Source organism: Hippocampus zosterae, chromosome 17 (assembly GCF_025434085.1).
Source record: "Hippocampus zosterae strain Florida chromosome 17, ASM2543408v3, whole genome shotgun sequence".
NCBI lineage: Eukaryota > Metazoa > Chordata > Actinopteri > Syngnathiformes > Syngnathidae > Hippocampus > Hippocampus zosterae.
The window spans coordinates 8,217,821-8,239,454 of record NC_067467.1 but is presented as its reverse complement, the minus strand read 5'-3'; the positions used below and the strand labels follow the sequence as shown (position 1 = coordinate 8,239,454).

Here is a 21,634-nt window from a genome sequence, read left to right as displayed (position 1 = left end):
CATCATCAGCGCACCTCTCTGCTGAGAATAAACCAGAGGGGTGACAGTTTTGACAGAACGGGACACCCGCAACGTGCACCAGAGAAAATCTCATTTGATTACAAATCCTCAAGCGCACAGCCGCATGCACATTTGCAATTTGTTCATTTTCTCGCTGGAGGGGACACGCAAAATACATTAAAATACATTTTCGCATGTTTAAATGGACTAAACGCTCTTACGTGAGGAGTAATTAAAAAGGAAAACAAACACAAAGAGGGAGAGGCGACCTTCAAGCGAGGTGCCCGGACATTTGCATTTGCCGAAGGCTTTCCGAACTGATTGATTAACAGAGACAGGGCATGCCGAGATACATCAGGGCCCCCCGTGCAGGTTAAGTGGTGCTAAAATAGCTTGATATAGTCTGTGATTAGATGAAGGAGAGCTTGACGGCTCTGACTTCCCGTCCTTCCGACATCCTTCAATCAGACGCACTTTTGCAAGTTTGAGATTGTCGGCGAGCTCAAGGAAACTCTGTCAGGATGTTGACAATTTTCCTCATTATGATGCCACTGTTGAAATGTGTTACAGGGCATCGGACACCAACCTTTTCGAAACTAAGCTACATCTTGGGTACTGTTTCAAGCCCAGGCCTTCTAGTTTGATTCATATTTCCGAAAACAAAATGTGCTCAATTTACCAGCAAATACAAATCATCAATAATGAAATATTTGACTCAGGAATCTGATGAATATTAATATGCAACACTTGATTTGTAGGTGTCAAATGATCACTTATACAACATTCCCAGAGGATCACACTGCCCCCATCCTTGGTGAGCTATTTTTAGAACAGACGCTCAGGCTACTTGTGGGACGCTTAGCAGCTACCCGGCATAAGCGGGTACCGTGTAGGTGACCTCTGGTATCAAGGCAGTGTCAACAATCATATACTGGACAGTGAATGGAAGGATTCACTTTGTCCTATTAGACAAGGCTATGGTCTGGCAAAATGAAGTTCTACCGTTCACATCACCATTGTTCCTTAGCCCCGTGGAAGAAATATGTTATCAGACCTGCCATTTGGATCGTGAATTGGTGAGTTTTTCAGCAAATAATAAAGAATGCAAATTTCACGAATAGGCACAATCACGGACATTGATATGACGTATGGCTCGAGGCGATTTGTTGCACGTTGGATTTTGACTGTGAAGCACTGGCCCTTAAACTCAGAGGGTAAGAACGTTTTCAGGGAGCTACTTATTTATATGCGAGCGTGAGACAAAAATCAAGACATCAGCCGGCAAATATTTCAAAAAACATACCCGTCTTGGCACACAAACACTGTCGTCCCCTGAAAGGATTAAAAGGAACGCCAACAGTCCATTACGTGTATACTAGTTTTACATTCTACTTTTCATCACTTGACAAATCATGTTTTTGTAAAACTCATTTTGAAATTCTGCTCCTAGTCTATAAATCACTGAACAGTTCAGGGCCTGAATACAGGAAAGAAATAGTAATGGAATATGAAGGCAGTAGGGCTATGAGGTCTGCAGACAGCGGTCAACGAGTGGAACCCAGAGTCCAAAGCAAACACGATAAAGGAGCATTAAGCTGTTTTGAGGCGGTTCCTTGCCCTATGAAAGGCTTCTACTAAATGCCATCTCCATTAAGCAGAGTGAACGAGCGGCAGGGAAAGAGTCTGACAAATCCAAAATCCGCATTCTGATCCCAGTCCCATCACAGGCCTCTTTGCGGGGCTTCCTCGGCGTGAGACACAGTGAGAATATCAAGGGAAGCCCTCGCAGGAGCCCTCCACTTCAGCTCTTTTCTTTTTTTCTTTCCAAAGCGCAGGCTAAGTATTTTAATTAGTTGGCTAATTGTCTAAGTAATTGGAAGACAACTTCGCTCAAAGAGTAATCAATCTCTACAGCTCGGCGTTCTATCACATGAAAGGATCTGTAATTAACACGGGCAAAAGCACGGCCGGTCTTTGACTAAGCTCAATGGCGCGCCGGGGTGTACGATGGCGGATAAGAGGTTGAGGAGACGGATCAGAGATGTACTTTTCGCAGTGCATGCTGGGTGAACGAGAGCGGCAACTCAAATCTGGGGGAGAATAACAAAAACAAAAACATTCTTAGTGTCAATAATGTCAAAATAAATGCCTCGGCATGATTGCTCAACACATGCGTCCTCCACCTTAAATTTCCCCACAGAGTGTCTGTTATCTTGATTTGACAACAAAATTGGCAATTCATTAAAATTTTTTTTTTTGGGGGGGGGGCGCTCGTCAAAGTATCCATTTCACTTTGAAGCCGTGTGTTTAAAAAGGAGGAGGAGTATGGGAAAGAAAAGAAAAAAAAGGATGACGATACGTTTGGGAGGAAGGAGACTAATCACGTCTCACGTTCATCCGTTTGAGGCCCCTTAATTTCCCCATTGTAGAAAACAAGACGTATAATGAACAATTATGCATCAAGTCAATTTCGCTGTTGTGCGGGAAGACTTAATTAAAATTACTAATGAAAAAAAAAATAAAGGAAGACGGCGTACGGCGTGAAGGTTTTCAAGAACCGTCTCCATAGTGACGCAATGCATTTTCCTCACATGCCTTTGGATAAAAATAACCTTAAAATATTTACGTTATGCATTTGAGTTATCATTATTATTATTATTTTAAAGAAGCATTTGTAGCCATTTATTTCTATCCATTAACAACCAATAAGAGCGCTGTATCAAAAAGGGCATCCGGGTCATGGCACCAATTCAAAGGGTCTGGAGGAACTTTCACCCGGTCTGGGCACGCTCTGCCCAGCCCACGTGAGTGTGTGTGGGACTCCACAGTCTTAATTGCTGTGTGCAAGGCTACGAGGAGATAGGAAGAAAATAGTCACAGCGACACAACGTCCTAGCTCAGTGTGCCAAAATCGATGAAATGGATTATTTTAATGACATATTTTGTGTTCTTATAATGGTTGTTCTCCACTGATAGAATTACACTGAGAGCTGTTTCTGAAATATTGCCTTCAATTATTTAGTTTCATTCGAGGAGGGAAATATCAGGAGCAGCTCTCAGTCACATGATTCATACTTAACGTTCTTATCAGCTATAAATATACCACACTGGATTTACAGTAGTGTACCTTATGGAAAATACGTATCATTTTTCCATTTTGTTATCCCCTCTGTAGAAATCCGCCCAATTAAAATGCAAGAAATGAGTACCCGGCCCCCGTCGTGGGTCTCATTAGATGGTGGAGGTGTACCTAATGTTATGGCCGCCGCCTGCGCCGGAGCAGAAGTGATTGTCGTGCATGTGACAGCAGCCTAAACTGGATAATTAGGATGAAACAGCCAAGGGAGAGCAGTCGTCGGAAGACATGATATTCCCCCAAGTTATCTCCCGTCCCCTCCTTAGCTCCCTCACAACGCCTTCCCCCCCCCTTCCTTACCCCTCCTCCCCCCCGGCCCGCCGCCTGCCGCCGCGAGGCCCAATCGGCAGCGTGGCGCTGACAGATTGACAAATAAGGTTAATAAGTACTTTCCACCTCTCCTAAAGGCTAATCAAATATTAATCCTTGAGGTGTGGTCAGCAGAAAGAGGAAAGGGGGAGGGCTTGGGGGGGTTTGAGGGGACAACAAACAATTGGTGGGGGCGAATTGATTGAATTGATTCAAGGAGGAGAGGAGGCAGAGGAAGAAGAGGTGAGAGGAGGTGGCTGTTTCTTTTTTGTTCTGTTCAACTATCGGCATCCATCCCGCCTGCAAGCGCTTCGGACAACCATTTGTATATATTAATCCGTCTCCATAGTCAATCTTCTCTGCTTTGTGATGCTGAACTCTGACCTTGCGCCGCCCCACCATCCCCCACACACGCACAGTCGGCTCCATTGCAATCATCTAAAATGTCATTTTAACATGACTCATGAAGGTGATCTTGATAAATGCCACCTTTATCTACACGCACCTAAACATCAACACGATTGGTTACAAATTAAAATTGAACACATTTCTCCAACCAAATTCTCCTCACCTCTCCTCCTCTGCCCTCCCCTCACTAATCGGACGCCCCGGGACATGTCGGGGGGTCGGGGGGGGGTGGCGGAGCATGCGAGTGGTGTTGCCACACACTCGCTGGCTGACTGATAGGGTAAAATTGGATCCAGTGAAAAATGCAAAGACGCTTATCAAGCAACACTTGCAGGCGGCGCTCCCTGCTAGAGCATATGTCAACATCATTTATTAGATGTGGCCGGAGACTAAATTATGTATGATCACCAAAAGAGAGAGAAAGGGAGGTGGTAAGCGGTTGTTGGGATCATATGCAGCAGGTGGATAGAATAATATTTGAAGAGCATATGAAATGATTAATAAAATATTTGTCATCAATCATTAACTGGGGACGGAATGTTCTTTTACATTAAACGGCCACCGCAATCTAATGGGATGCGAGACATGAGCTGGAGCAAGAGAAAAATATGAATATGAGAAAAAAAAAGAAAAAAGCAACAGCAAAAAGACATTTTACAAACAATATGAGTAAAATGGATAAATAACAATTCTACTTTAATTGATACCTTCATTTTTACTCATGGATTCTCGAACATTCACTTCTCCACCAATTAAATTCATACATTAACGTGTTGAGCCAAAATTACATGACAAGTGTGAGTTCCTCGAACAAACTGATACGTTAACGCCGACGTCAATGTATACAAATACAAGACTGGCTAAAGCCAACACGTTGCGCCCCCCACCCCACAAAAAAGTATGCTGCTTTTTGCTCATTTCGGGTCCGGCCTACACTAAGTAGCTTTTAATATTGCCCGATGAGTAATCTCTCTCTCGCAAAAGACTCTTCAGAGATGCTATGTAATTGACTGCACATCTAACAGTATGGAACAAATCCCACTAGTGGAGGAAAGTTGACAAATTGTATTAAACACACACACACACGCGCACACACACACGCGCACACACTCAATTGGGTTGAGATTGGCGAGAAAGAAGCTCATGTTGCTGCTTATCCCATTAAACATGGAACACTTTAAGCTCTCAAACTTGCTGACACGTGTGAGGAAGCGCTTAGAAGTCGGCGTGCGGTGACAAAAATCAAAGTGGAAGAAGACGCCGGCCCATACGCGCAATTGTTTCGAACCGCAGGGACACTGTGGAGACATTTTAAAAGCGAAAAAACAAGCAAAAAAAATAAAAAAAAGCCGCTCGACCCCGAGTGTCAAATCGTCCAATCCAGTGGAACATGTTCTGCTTCTTTTCAGCACATGTAAACAGGTTTTGACATGGGTCTACTTAAATGTGAGGGGGGGGGGGTGAAAAAAAAAGCTGTCAACACTCAGTATACCTGCTTTAAATCTGTTCCTCATTCCAGGCAATCTGTGGGAACCAGGCCGGTGGCGTCTAATCCTGTTTTCATCCGCCACCCCCACCCCCAACACGTCCATATAGAAACCCACTCCCCCTCTTGCCCCTCCTTCCTCATCTGTATCACACTTTCAATTCCACTCGCCGGCGCCTTTGTGCGATTTTCATTTGATCTGCGCTTTTAAAATTCCAAATCTATTCAAGTTTTTTCGGCGCAGAGAAGCCTGATTTAGGCTCTGCATTTGGAAGTGTGCATCAAGAGTGTGTGATTTCAATGGGGTGTGGCGGGAGGGGGGGGGGGAGTGGAATGATTCTCCAGGTTTAAAATGTTAACAAGGGTCTTTAAGCAAGCTGATTTGTGCAGCCTGTTATTGGCTGTGTGTGTGTGTGTGTGTGTGTGCAGCTATTGCTCCTATACTACATTAGGTACGCTTGCACAATTGAGCTATATCCAAAATGTTGTTTTATAGCAGTGAAAGCAGATCAACAGAGGGCGCTAGGGTGCTACTTTGCCAGCTGTTTGTCACCATTCTACTTTTCTGGAAGAGAAAAAAAATAATATATATATTTTTTATATATATATATATATATATATATATATATATATATATATATATATATATATATATACATACATACTGTATATACATTCATTCATTCATTCATTCATCTTCTGAGCCGCTTGATCCTCACTAGGGTCGCGGGGGGTGCTGGAGCCTATCCCAGCTGTCTTCGGGCAGTAGGGACAACCTGAATCGGTTGCCAGCCAATCGCAGGGCACACAGAAACGAACAACCATTCGCACTCACACTCACACTTAGGGACAATTTAGAGTGTTCAATCAGCCTGCCACGCATGTTTTTGGAATTTGGGAGGAAACCGGAGCACCCGGAGAAAACCCACGCAGGCCCGGGGAGAACATGCAAACTCCACACAGGGAGGCCGCAGCTGGAATCGAACCCGGTACCTTTGCACTGTGAAGCCGACGTGCTAACCACTGGACTACCGGGCCGCCCTATATACTGTATATTCAGAGTTAAAAAAACAAAAACTATTTCAACAATTATAGAATAGTATTAATTTTGGGGTCTAAATGTGTTCCCTATAGTCTCTATACTTGTACATGCATGTTTTACATCTCATCGTATGTCTGAAGGTAAGTTTGCTAACATGCTGCTAGTTAACTCCCGTGACCAACTCAATCAAAATCTACATAGACAGTTTAAGACTCAATCGACATATATACAGTGCATTTATGTGTGTAATGTAAAGAATAAGCAAAATATATATCTTTAAACATACACATATACATACACACACGTGTGTTAGCACCCCGCTAATAGCTACATTTGCCGTGAGACTTTGCCAGCACGTGTCTCTGAAGGGCTGCCGTCGCGACGGCTATCTCCGTGTCGCTAAACCGCGGTTTTGTGTTGCAAAGTGGACAGCGGACGGCTGCCCTTGAGAAACTGGGCGACGTAAGCTAGCAAGTCTTGTTCTTGTTACAATTGACTTTTTCAAGATGCCATCCAACTCAATTGTGTTAAATATGAAAAGTGAGTGCGGATAGTTGTTCGTTTCTGTGTGCCCTGCGATTGGCTGGGAACCGATTCAGGGTGTCCCCCGCCTACTGCCCGAAGACAGCTGGGATAGGCTCCAGCACCCCCCGCGACCCTAGTGAGGATCAAGCGGCTCGGAAGATGAATGAATGAATGAATGAATGAATGAATGAATGAATGAATATAACATCTTTTTATACATTGTCATGCTTTAATAAGATGCCATTGTGTAACCCTGGTCTAATTATGGTGTTGGAATTCGGAAATAAAAACGGAAAAACAAATAAAGAAACAAAAAAGAAAATGTGTATGAAGTCATATTAAAATGACATTTCTACACATATTAATGATGAACCTTGCCCAAATGTGGCATAAGTCTTCATGTTCTCCCATGAGGTTGGTGTGTCAGAAAAAAAAATGGGCACCGTGAAAACAGAAACTTTTGCTGGCTGCCAAATGTCACAATATGATATTTGCACATGGCAAAACATCTAAGAATTGTTTGAGAAAGTCTGTGCGCTCCTTTCTTTCACCCTCCCGTCAGTTGCACCGATACTGAATATCAATACTACACCAAATTAATAACAAAAAGACCCGGGGAGGTGGACGTATCGCTCCATGAGAAATTGCTCGGAAAAAAATAACAAACAAACAAAAAAATAAAAAAAACAACTTTTGGCCCCCTTGAATATATTCCCAACAGCAATTTATGCAAAGACATTTAATATCAGCCACACACTCTCTCATCTCGTTGGCAAATTCCGGCGCTTCATATCGCATCAACGTCCAAATAAAAAGAAGCTACACTCGGCTGTTTTCCAAATGTCAAACAATAATAAACAAGTGGCTATTTTTTTTCTGCATAAATCCCACAGTCTGTATGCTGTAAGGCCAGGAGATTCACAGCCTAGGCGTAAAAACGACAACATTGTACGGGAAGGTGTGACTTAGCTTAGCCAAAAGGCCACGGCGTGAATAACCAACCAGTTGGATTTAGCCGATAGATCGCACTTCCGGTAATATCTGATGATGAGCCAGACCTTGTCAAGCCTTAGCGACATGAACATATCTTTAAAAAAGAAAAATAAAATCACATGCAAAAAAAATCTGCACAGAGTAGCAAAAAAAAAAAAAGAAGAAGAAGTTGGAAGGTGACATGTGTAATGGATGAAAGGATCAGTATGTCTCTGTTTATTGTGTTATCCCGACCAGACCGGCTTTTATTCGTCCTGCAGCCGCTACTTCGCGCTGAATAATAACACAGCGGGTTAATGGCAAATAATACCTCTCATGACTTTTTGCATGTCTGTCTGCTTTTTGACTCTAATGGACGAACCGGATGAGTGAATACGTAATTGGAGAAGTCAAATGTAGCTTTCATGAATATAAAGTGATATAAAAGTATCAGAATTAGTCGATAGAATCAATGAATAGAAATGGACATTCTCCTGGTTAAAAGGTTTTCTTTTAGATTTTTATAAACTAATTTGTTGAAAGTGATACAAACTTCGAGCGAGCGGATATTTTCACAGGTCAAATATTTATCGTAGTTACGTTTGGGCATGAGAAAAATGCTTGACAAAGTTGCAACCATTTTTCCAGATCAAATTATTGGTATGTGATTGAGAATTGAGCCTGCAGCGGACACACCCACAGCGTTTGAGAGCGGAGAGAAGGGCTTGATTTGTAACGCTATCAAAAACTCATTTTAGATACTGTACATGAGGATTTTTTTGAAAACTATTTAAATTTGGGAAGGCGGTTCATAATACTCATCTTAACGGTTAGTCAAATTCAGGAGACATTTATTTCCACTTTACAGAGGCTTTAAATGAGCTGCCCTTGGAAGGGAAACCAACTTCGGGTCAACAGCAAATACGAATCAGACATGGCTTTGTGCGTCTCTAAATGTATTTCTGATGCTGATTTCAAAATTGTTTTTCAACTTCGCAAAGCACATTTAGCTCTCCGAAACGTTTTGACGACCGAGTGAGTGGCGCATCACACCGGTTTGAAATAATTCACGATTGTTACAAAGTTAAGCCTTCTGCACATCTACTTGCAAAATATCTCTTCAATAAATACTGCCTATCCTGTGTCACCAAGTGTTTTTTATTATGCTAACAGTGATGGCGCGGGCATTTCCCATGACATTTGGAGGTTAATTTGCAGCAGTTTCATGGTCACTTATCGACGGAGAGTTCCAAAATTAACATTCACCGCGCTTCTTATTGACAGACGTGTTTAATAAGCCAATGGATGCGTCGGGTCTGTAAGTGGGAATCTATGCAGGGAAGGAGTAAAAAAAGCTTTCCAATTAAAAAAAAAAAAAAAAAAAAAAGGATGTCCCATACTAGGCTGAGTTTGCACACTGTCGACTTGCACTTTTCCCTTGTTAGCTTCGTCGTTAAGGCACCGCTTTGTCACTTTCTTTTGGGATTTACTTTTGCGCTTGGCTGATTTGTATTTTTTATTTTTTTATTTTATATATATATTTTTTGGATTATACAGCAGGTTCTAGAACAGTGAAGCTTGTTCCCAATGTCACCAGCACACCACAAGAAGCCAAAGCAAATGAGGAAATTAGGAGAAGGCGGTAAAACACATTGGCCATCAATTTTAGGGTGACCTCTTTTCGAATTCCCGACTTCTCGGCTCGCTCGCCTTATCTCCCCGCTCGCTGTTGTGGTGCACCGTGGATCATTTCCTTTGCGACACCCGCCGCCAACCTCCCAGTGAAATATGCTTATGTTCAAAGGAGTTCTAATGTGGAGTGATGGGCGGGTCTACGCCAGACTCGCAGCCGCTGACATGCAGCTGTCTTTGCTGAAAAGCTCACAAATCCACTCGGGAAGCCAACCCTGCCCCCCCCCAAAAAAAGTGAATTCTACTAAAGTGCTAAAATCACTGTTGTAATAGTCATTTTAGCGTTTTGTAATGAATTTTTAATTAATTATTGACAGGGGCTGAAAGATTCCGAAAAATAGCCTCATTTGATTTTTTTTCTTCATGGTCCTCTTCCCGTGTATTTATTTATTTTTTTTAACAAGCAAGCAAAATGAAATGAATCAATATCACAATTAAAAAAGATTCTGAAACGACATTAACCTTGTTCATTTTGAATGATATGTAATTGAACGCGTTTAAGGTTGCAAAAGTGTTTTAAACATGCTTCTCATGCTGACTTGAGCTACGATGTCAGCCCTGGATTATGTTTTCTATTTTGCTTTACCATTCTCTCCCGCACTTAATTTTAAGTGATACTGTCCCAAGACTGGGAATTCAGTTGAGATCAAGCCTATAAACCGGTATCAGCTCATTTTGAAATTTTTTTTAAAAAAATCATTAATTTTAAATGATCTCCACCCCAATATGGTGGAGCTCGCGACTTATTGACGCTCAACCAGTTAAAACGGGAAATTGATTGCCTGTTGAATTTGACAAGCATATCTGTGCCATAAGATTATGAACCTGAATTATTAACACTGATTTCTATAAACATCAAAATAATCAACGTTAGCTTAAAAAAACAATAACAAAAAAACAAAACAATATTCAGCTGCAAAATGAGCTGCAAAATGTCACCAGGTCAGCCAGGCTTAAGCAGTTGAGGCAACGAGAGCCAATCACGTTAAGGTCGGGCGAGCTTGGCTTACTGCTTCATCGATTGCTTTGGCCTGGCGTCTCCTTGTAAACCGTTTTTCTTTTCAGCACTCAAACGACCCATTTCTCAAGCAATCATCCTGTAATAGCTACCTGAATATTAATGCAAGGATCCTGTTGATTTTAATTAAGGTTGGGCGAGTATCGATACCAGGTATTCGTATCGATAAGAGGTATTCATATCGAAACCATGTATTTATATCGGGTCGATACAACACTTATTTCAAGGTATTTGGTACTTGTGAAGGATGCCGACACCAATGCGTGGAAAAAAAAAATCACCAAATAAAATTCCCTTGCCATTAGTTGGTGCGTCCGTTTGGTCGGTGTGCGTCAGAAAGACACAAAAGTCTTTGTTCACAATTATGTGCTTGAACTGAAATTTTATGATATCCTAACTAGTAGCGATATCGGTACTTGGTATTGGTCTTGGTGAGGACTCAAGAGTAAATACTTGTACTGTATTGGTCAGGCTTTGGCCACAATCCCACCTAGTGTAGTCAATCTGACAGTACAGTGAGGTAAAATCAGGCGCGATTGATGTTCTTTTTTTTTTTTTCACGCCGACTTAATGGACTCAACACAATGTCATCTTCCACAATTTTGTCGTTCAACAAAACAACGACAAATTCACGCACCGATAACATCCATAAGCAACACACACACACATCTGCACACAAACACCTCCCCTCCCACACACACACACAAAATCTTTCATATTTCCTGCGTAATGAATGTTCTATTATTTATACAATAAATTATGGATGAACTCCGACAAGCTCAGCTCGGGAAAAGCGACAGCTCGCAATCCATTCCTGTCTGGATGGTCTGACAACACATTCGGTTATTTGGCGGCACGCTAACTGGTGCCATTTGGGGTGGGGTGGGGGGGTGTCGACAAAGCGGTGACGATTAAAAGATGCCGAGTTCACTGATTCAGTGTCATTGAAAAGACACTTAACGCCTGCTAAAGCATTGAAGAGAATGCACATTAAAAGAGCTTTTGGATTAATGCACTTTGGAACTTCACAGGCGGCGGCGTTCACACTGAGCTGAGATAGCTGGGAAACATTATTCATGGTGTGTTTTTTTTTTTCTTCATCCTGACTCCACTTTATTAGCTTATTTGATTCGCCATTCTCCTCACAGTTGATTCAATACATTTCCCTATTTGCATAAAACTGTCCGGTAAGATTATCTTCACTTATTCCATCTATCCTAAGAGTCACCTTGTTCAGGATCTTATATGAATAATGAGATTTTAAATTGGAAGACACTCACACAGAGAATGAGGCATTTACAGTTAATTCATCTCATTGAGTTACATTGCTTAGAGGTATTGGAGGGTTTAGATTTTCATTCAAGCATCATATTTAACAGTGTCTGCCCCCCTTCCCTCCCGCCCCTCGCCGTCATTCCACTTTAGTGGCATTGAAATTTAAATGGGCCCAGCCTGGCAGATCCAATATTGCGACACACTGTTGCTGTTTTTCCTGCGAGCGGGTATATTGTCGCAATCTTTACCGCCACCGCCGTATGAGAGCTCATCACTTCTCTCGTGAGCGCCCTCCAAATATTTAAAGCATGCTTTTAAAAAAAAATAAATAAAAAGACAAGCAAAAAGAATACTGTGTGCCAAAAATATGTCGCGGTTTGACAGCGAGGAGGCGACACGCAGACTGAGAAGGACAGGGTGGTGGTGGGGGGGGGGGGTTAATTGGCTTTTTATGACTCCAATTAAATAACATTATGCACATAGTGGCTTAACGGCTTATACGTGGCCTCTATTAACAATGTCCCCTTGATTGGTTCTTTGGCTTAAGGTCTCCTGAAAATCGCCAAGCCTGTCATGGTGCGCTGAGAAGAAGGCGTGTGATGGGGAGTCGGCGCGTGGATAATGAGACGGTCCAACACCATGACACACACACACACACACACACACACACACACACACACACACACACACGCACAAATGAAACAGTTTCACCGAATGTCAAAGCGTCTGCATTTTTCAACAAATTCAACTCTTATCAATCAACAAAATGTCTAGTTCTGGTTGGATGGGCTACCGATTACTGTAAAAGGGCTACCAGGTTGATTCGGAACTCCCAAATTAGCTTTAATAATTTTCATTATTCACAATAATCAACTAGAACAGTGGTTCTCAAACTTTTTACACCAAGTGCCACTTAAAAAAAGCTCTCCAAGTTCCACCACAATGACCAATTTTTAAAATATGAAGCCCAGTCGGCCCATGTTCATCAAAAGCAGATTTCTTTATTTTAATACTTAAAAAGTATTTCACAGCACTGCAAGCCATTGTAACATGATGCACATTGAACATTAACAGTGTACTTCGCGCTTGAGGGAAAATGTTTTTTTTAATTATTTCATTGAAATGCACTTCCTACTGTTTTGCTTCAATGGAAAAGATAAAGTTAGCTTTTCTCGTGTTTACTGGACATCACTCAATCAAATCAATCTATAATAGGACAATACTGGTTGTTCTGAATGCTGAATGCTAATGCTGATAGGATTAGCCCTGAACACCTAGTTAGTGCCACCTACTTTTTGTGGGTAAAATATTGTGTTAGCTTTTCTGTTTACTTAATTAATAAATCAATACAGCTGTCTATAATGTATAAAAAGAAAGGGTTTATTCATATACCCGGTCATAGAAGACTTTATATCCTGCTTGCTTTTAACTTTCTCTTAGTGTTAGCCGGTATTAGCAAGCTAGCATCACCTCATATCTTTGTGGCTTCAATGTTCAAGATTGTTTGGGTTTTTGTTTACTGTTAAAATATGCGGTGCATTAATATATCTGTCTAACTGTATCATTTACCTTTTCATTTTTGGGGGCCTTTTTACATGAGAGAATTGCCATAAAGTGGTGATAAAAGAAACAGTTTTCAATCGATTTTTGGGACATTTCAGCATTCAGATGCGATCGCAGGTATAATTTAAAAAGGCAAAACTTTCAACATTAAAAGGATCAAGTATCATTCATTCCGTCTGGCGCTTGCAAGGCTTCAAAAAGAAGAAAGTAAAAAAAAAAAAGAAAAAGAAATAAGCGTAGCCATTAAGGCTGCTGTGATATGTTGAAAGGGAACAGGAGAAAGAGGAAAACAAGCATGTGCCTGTCCTGAAGCGCCACTCCTGAGGTGTTAACTAATCTCTGGTGGCCAGTCCACGCGCTGCCTCCTCTAATTGCTCCCCGTATTTCAGTCTGCCGCGAGAGCAGCCATTGTAGCGAGCGCCCAGTCAGCCCCCAGAGGTCTCGCACCTTCATTATCACTCTTTATTGCACAACCTTATACTGGCACTTGGCACCAAACAGCCTGCCCGTTAAAAATAGAGCCTCCTTTTCTCCTCTCATTTTGCTGGTTTCTGTTTTAATTACTAACACCCAGTCAAAGTCCTCAGCAGGCCCTGCGTGCTTCTTCTTCTTCCTCTTCGTCATCTTTTTTTCCCCTCCCTCTCTCCCTTTCACTAATTAAAGCCAGGATGGCGTTTATTGAAGGCACCCTGACTCTGTGCTCTCTCTCATCTATTATTAAGAGGCCAGGACAAATCATTTTTAAATTTATATGCTGAAAAACTGTCCAAGGACTGACACAAGGTGGTTAAGGCTGGGGGAAGGTGGCGTGAAATGATGCTGGAAGGTGTGTAGGTTGTGTAGGTTCTCTGTCAGCTTTTATAATAATAAGAACGAATATCAATTTCGCGTACGTTGAGTATTGTTGTTGCTGCGGGATGAAAGCACTGAAGCTGGTGGACTTTTATTATTTTTTTAATTTAATTTTGTTTATTTTTAATCATACAGCAAATAAGAGGACATATACGTTTGGCCAAAATGTAGTTTAAAAATACCTAAATGAGAGTACATTATTTGGATTTGTGTTGAAAAGATGATTAAAATTGAAAAATATGATTTTTTTAACTCACTTAAAAATGCATGCAGCATTAAAAAAAAAATCAGGATAGTTTTTGAAGGTTTGGTGGAAGAGTTTACCAGAGGTAAAGAGGAAATTCTGATTTTTAAAAAAATGTTTTACACCAATTTGATTAAAACAGCCAAAAATTAATTTAAAATTTAATATGGCTAAGATCCCCCAACTCTCTTAAAAAACCAACACAGAGTAATACAAAAACGATCAAATTTTGAAGACCTGAGAGAAATGGTTTACCACAGGTCAAATATCAAGTCTTTCACTTTTTACCTAAATCTGGTGAAAAAGAAACTATAACTAACTATCCATTTTCTATATATACATATGAGCTGGAACCTATTCCAGCTGACTTTGCTGGAATAGGTTTTCTGAATGTGAACTCACATTCAGACCCTAGAGCTGAGAACTAGGAGGCGCATGCGCTAACCACATATCAACCGTAGCGAGGCCTAAGCTCACCTTGCAACATTGCCGCATTTGCCGAATGCACGTGAACCTAACGAAGGCAACATGGAAGTTGTGACAGATCGACGCTACATGATCACAGTTTGATTTGAACCAGCCCCCCCCTACCCCCCACCTGTTTCCCCCTTCTCCTTGTTGTCTATTCTGTGTAAGCGGTGGGCTAAAATGGCATAAACAGCATGGTGGTAATGCGATAGCACAACATCCAGATTGGCATCCATTATGCCCCTCCCACATCCAGGTCGTACACTCTTAATTGTCTAAACAGTCGCCACCCCGACAGCTGCACAGGTAAGCTAGCAAAAAAAAAAAAAGATGCGTCTTTCAGCTGTGCGGCCAGCTGGCCAAGAAACATCAAGCAGAGGCACTCTGCAAACCAAGATGGCCACCTTGTATCACAATAAGACAGCAAAGTCAGCATACGATTTGCGTCAGAGTAACCAAAAAAGCATGAGTGGGGAATTTAATGTACTGCACTGCATAATAAATAGTTGAACGCCACCGTGGCGCAGATGGAAAATTAGCAAAGTCGAGACAAAAAAAGTCATCTTTTAACCTTTAATAGGAGGAGGATGAGAGAGTGCGTGTGTGTGTGTGAGTGAGTGTACACGGGCGAAATAATGAATTTAGTTGGGAGGAAGAGGAAGAAAGAAAGAGGAAGGCTCGTCGCTTGGCCTAACGAGCAGCTCACACACTCAGGGCAATTAGTCACTGTCATATGAGGGCAAATGTAGAAGCTTTTTGCAGGCTTGTTAAGTAAAAACTTACACGGGGGGTCAATGACACCAAAGAGAAACGCAGCAGCGTGGAACCTTGCCACTGGGAAAAAAAATAAAATAAAGCCTCTGTTCAAGTCTTGTATATGCTTGGAAAAACATCCCAATGCACCTGCACGAGCGCGCGAGAGAAAAGATAATGATAATTACGTGAATAAAACCCTCGAAAATTTAATTATTTTATCAGGCGCGACGTGTGCAAAGTTTAGTGAGTTTACACAGGGTTCCCATTGTCAAAAGGGGAACATTTTTCTCGGCAAAACAGCGCGTCGCCTCGGCAACAGCGTTGGGTGAAATAAAAAGCTCATCTTCAACGTCTTTTTTTTTTAAATAGTCATATTCCGTTTTGATTGATACTGTCAGAGAGATTTGTTTCATAAGATTCTTGTAAAATTATAACTTTTTTCAAAAAATTGCGAATTTATTCTTATAAAATGTCAACAATAAAGTTTCATCTAAAATGACAGTTTTTATTCAAATAAAGTAAAATGATGACTCTTTTCTTTCAATTTTTTTGATCCAGTATTCAAAACTTACTCTCATAAAATTACAACTTTTACTCCAATTTATTTTCGACTATTCCTAATGACAAATTTATTTATGTTTGGGAGTTTTTTTTAATGAAAAGGTTATGACATTTTCATTGCAAAAATAAATGCTGAGTAAAAAAACACTATTTTAAAATAATATTATTTGGCTGTTTTTCAAACAATATGTAATGATTTAAAAATTTTTTGAGAAGAAATTTAAAACAAAATTTTAATTGTAAATTGGTAACCATTTTCCCCGCCCACAGAGTGTCAATTCATTTCCTTAAAATTTCAATTCATTTATGAAATTACAATTCTTGTCTCGTCTCGCGTTGTGACTTTTTGGTATAACTGTCTGATTTAATTCCGCCATTGAATTTGGGCCCGCACAGGGCCGCTCTGCCGTGCAGCAGTCCGAAGAACAAAAGGTGAATTTCACGGCTGCTCAATGAATTTAATTCCCTCCATTTCGATGCATTATAAATGTACATTTCTTTCAGGGAGGATTTCTTCAATTTGTGCAGGGGCGAGGGTTGCTTCTGCTGATGGTGGCGGCGGCGGCGGCGGCCTATATGGGTCAGAGACCCCGGCGCCTTATCAGTAATTCGCCATTGCCTGGTTATTAAGGACAGCTTAGGTGGAGAGGGCTGGAGTAGCAGGAGGGGTTGAGGTGAATTGATTGCCTGTGGACATGTTAAACATGACCCTGCCGGGCCTCCACTCCACTGCTAAAACGCGCCAACCTGTGCGCCTCACTCCAAGTAATCAGCTGAGGCTTTAATAAAATTCAGAAAGCCCCGAGAAGACACACACACACACACACACACACACACACACATGCACCTCACCACCAGAAGGAGTGCGGAAAGTTGAAAATAATCGAAAGCTGCAAGGCAACTGGCATTTACGCCATGTTTAGCATAGCTAGCATCACAAAAATATTTCTAAAAATGTTTTGGGAGGCGTTACACACGTTGTTCTCAAACCTTTTTGCGCCACGAACCGGATTGTCATGGTAAGCGGATCGATCCAAATATCGGTTGCACTGTATTGATACGTTGGTATTGACAGCGGCTTACAATACAGTAAACAGCGTTCAATCGCGGGTTCTGAGTTAGATTTTTTACCAGATGGTTCCTAACTTATTTTGGGTGTAATTCCACTGTTGACCACTACGTGCCAGCATACTCTGTACTTTGACTGTAAATTTGATTAAAGCACAGTGAAAACAGGAAGTACAGTATTTCAACTCAGGCTAGTTTTTGCTGAAGATTATTGAACACACTGGGAAACCCAATTTTTAAGTTAGTTCCGACAGGTGCTTCTCAACAAATTTCTGAAATCCATAATTGATATTTTTTTTCCTTCACATCAAATTTTGAGCTCTAGGATCCCCATCTTCTTAAAACATATGAAATTAATGTGTGTGTATGTATGTAATCAAACTTGAAATGCTACCAAAACAACCCCTGTAATATTGGAATCAGAATGCCAATTTTAGTTTTAATCAGAATAAAAATGTAACAGAATTTTTTTCCCCAAAAAATTGTTCCCCAGTGATATCCCCCTTCAATCCTGATTTTTACGCCTACAGAAAGCAATGGCTGCAAGTAGATCTTTGGGTATGACAATTGAAAATGACTAGGCTTGTGACTTTTGGAAAAAAAGATGATTTTCTTTACTGTAAACACTCAGACGAATCGGCACACTGTATATATATAAATATTTTTGTTATTTTTTGCTCTCGCTCTCCCTCAAAAGATCAAATATATTTAAATCTGTATTATTTTAAAAGTCTCTTGAAATACTGTACCTTGAAAAAAAATGAAGTGCCATTAATGCTGTCAAAACACACTGAAGGTTTATTAGATTACTTTGGGCTACTTTAACGCTGACGACCAATTAAATATGTATTTGTGTGGGTCGGTTAACATTTTTTTTTTAAAAGTTCGACAGACCAGTACGAGCCCGCATCCCGGTGGTTCAGGACTGTTGGTTAAGCACATTGGAAAGTCATCAGTTTGCAGCAGCTGGGTAATTAGGGGCCTCAACCGCTCCCGCCCAGTGGGGGGAAGAAAAGAGGGTGTTTCCCTTGATTAAGTCCGACTGGCGGGGGTGAAGCCCCCTTGCGCAAACAGCAGATTGAAGCTCATGACGGAGGGCCTCAGCTGCCGCCGCCATGAATTGCGGTCGGCGTGGAGGTGTTGACAGCAGCAGCTGGACATCACCAAGTAATAAAAAGAAAGAGAGAGAGAGAGAGAGAGAGTGAGAGAGAGAGAGAGAGCACTCCATTGGGGAAGAGATCGGCGGGGAGGGGCGGGGGTGGTGATGAGTGGGGGGGAGAAGTGCGATATAAGTTAAAAGTGTTTTGCAAACAATCAGGGAGGTTTTTATTTTGCGATTCACAATAGTACAAATTCATTGGCATGAAATTGCAACTTCATCCTCCAAAAACATTTTTTCCCCTCACTATATTTCAAATGTATTTTGCATAATGTTCGGACTTTTTCCACATAATATTTCAACCCTTTTCTTGTAAAATGACTTATCGTGGCTATGTTTTAAAACATCGATTGTTGTAAAGAGTGCGCTAAAAACGGTTTAGTTTTGTGGTTGCAATTTACAGTGGCGCAAGACAAGGCAGCTTTATTCATTGAGCGATTTCATACACAAGGTATCTCAATGTGCTTCACGAAATTAATAGCGCAACATTGAAAGGCATTCTGTTTACCTTATAGCCTTACTGGCATGATCCTCAATTTGCATTTATTTTAAGTATTATCATTACTAGAAGTACTCTTTTTGTAAAACTCTATTTTTATGAATATTTCATTTTCATTGCTTATAAAAATTTGGCGCGCCCCTTTGTCTCAAGTCTCAATTGCTATTGCGTCTTTTCCAGAAGCTACTTCATGTTTCCAATTGGCTAAAATCATTTCTGCGGTTGTTTCCTTTCGACACCATCCGCTGTAGGCTCTTCCAAGGAGAGATGGGGGGGGGGGGGGGGGCACAAAACTGCTGTTCCACATAACAGCACACGTGCGGTCCGCTGAAGCGACATGACATTTATTGTCGCCATGTCATCATATTTCAGATGGGAGCGTGCAATTTATGGTGACCACTTCACTGCTGAGCACGTGGCTAAGCTTGTTTAGCATCCAAATGATGAGGAATGACATGGGACGGGCCTTTTACACTGCCTCTCTGACCCCCACCAACACACACACACACACACACAGCCCCCCCTGCCCCCAGCTGCACAATTGTGACCGATGTTATTGGAAATGAGAGCTGTGTGTGAGTGTATGTGTGTGTTTGATGAATAGAGATGGTGCCCTAAGGTGAGGACAGACTATATTGGTGTGATTCTACTATTCACTATTAATGAACTGCCTAAAGGTGCAAATTAGCTTTTAATGGGTGTTACTTTACTGGCAGTGCTTCTACCACACACAAAGACATTTCACTTTTTTTTTTTTTTTTTTTTTTAGTGGTGGAAGAGGAGGATGTGAAAGTGGGGTGGGCAAAGCAATTACAATTTGTATTGTCTGCAGTTACGGTGAAATAAAACACAAATATTAGCAATCAGATTATTCTAGGGGTGGGTGGGGGTGTGGGGGGGTATTGTCGGTTCCTGTGGACTGAGGTGAACTACTGGAGAGTGTGTTAGCCGCCCGCGTTTGTACTCAATGTAGAGTTCGACACTGTAAAATGTTTTTTCAAAAGGAATTAAAAGCAAAACAAACAAACAAAATACTCTATATAAAAGTATTTCAGGGTTTGTTTTTGCAACACAACCTCAACATAACAATTGAAGAGAACATTTTGCAAAGAGGTAATTTCTTACTAGTTGAATAAACCATACAGGGCCTCTTCAAGCCACAAACTAATGAGCTAACACCACATGTCAACTTTTTTTGTTTGTTTGTTTGTTTTCTGTGTGTTTGATAAAATCTTAAATCCAGCTAGCTAGCGCTAAACTAGCCTGGAAGGGCTCGTCTCTCCAGTCTAACTTTATGTTCGCATTAAGCTCGTAGACTTTCTTAGACAAATGGTTGGTTCGATATTCTCGTATTTAAATATACACTGGTCAATTGTCTTTTGATTATAGGCCAATAAATGTCGACTGAAAACATCTTGAAGCAACTTATTTTCAGTTCTCTAAGAGTGATGTTGCATCATAGGCTCCCATTTTGTGTTTGAGTACGTTTAAGCACGTTTTACTCGGTTCAAATGTATATAACTGCAAATTTAAATCTGTTTAAACAATTTCCAAATGTTTCTTTATGTGCTCTTTCTATATCACAGCTTTTTGGGTCTTATATGACAGGATAAATGGAGGCTCACTACATGGCATTATTCGCTGTCATTTATTTCTCATGTGCGAGGCTGGCTAGCGTCTGTTTTCCGTGCTTTACCAGCACAGCATCCGAGCGCACGGCTCAAAATCAATTGGATTATTGATTGCGACTAATTAGGCAAAGATAAATGGTTGAACTAAATAAACAGAGCCGACAGTAACGAGCCGATAGAGAGCACCACATCCTAATTGACTTCTAAATAGGGCCACCTTCCTATTGGAGGTCGCCTCGGGATCAGCCGACCCTCCGACAGCATTTTATTTTTTTAATTTCCCCAACGCATCTCACAGTGAGTGTTTAGGTGACGTGACTCTGACTGTGCGTGTGTGTGTGTGTGAGATCAAAAGTGTGCAGTTGACACAAATAGTGTGAGTTGATGCAGGGGCTGGCCCAGGGGTCAAAGGTCACGACAGGAGGTAGCTCATTAAAGTGGATCGCATCTGAATGGGGCACATTTTCTTTAATCATTTTGCTTATTTATTATTTTTTTTAATGTAAAATCTGATTAAGGAGCTTTTAGTTGACCTCTAGAGGTCCGACAGTGACGGGCCTCATCTGTCAAGTCATTTTTCTTCTGTGTGAGGCAAAAATTAAAATAAAATAAATGCATGTGGTCCGCTTGCATCGGGCCCAAGTGGTGGCCATGTTCAGTCAATAAAAATGGTGCGTTCAGGAAACTCGGAGAGCAAATAGCAGCCTATGTTGTATTTTTACCTATCTTGAAATTTCTTTCATAACAAGAGGCAATATTTTCCCTTTGAGGCGTTTCGTAAGTTGAAAATTTCGTATGAAGAGACATTCATAAATGGCGTCGCTGAGATCTACGGAGCGCCCTCTACAGGCCCGACAGTGACAAGTCTCATTCCTCATGCAACTTTTTTCACCCCTGGAAGGCTATAAAAGGAAAAAAAAAACAAAAGCAAAGAACTAAATAATATGCACTGCCGTCCCATTCGCCGTCC

The 21,634-nt window shown here is 41.2% G+C and overlaps 1 protein-coding gene across 5 annotated transcripts in view; it reads right to left on the bottom strand.

The window, feature by feature from the left end:
* micall2a (mical-like 2a) overlaps positions 1–21,634 on the bottom strand; it is an 89,435-nt gene that overhangs the window by 39,595 nt on the left and 28,206 nt on the right. The window lies entirely within an intron of this gene.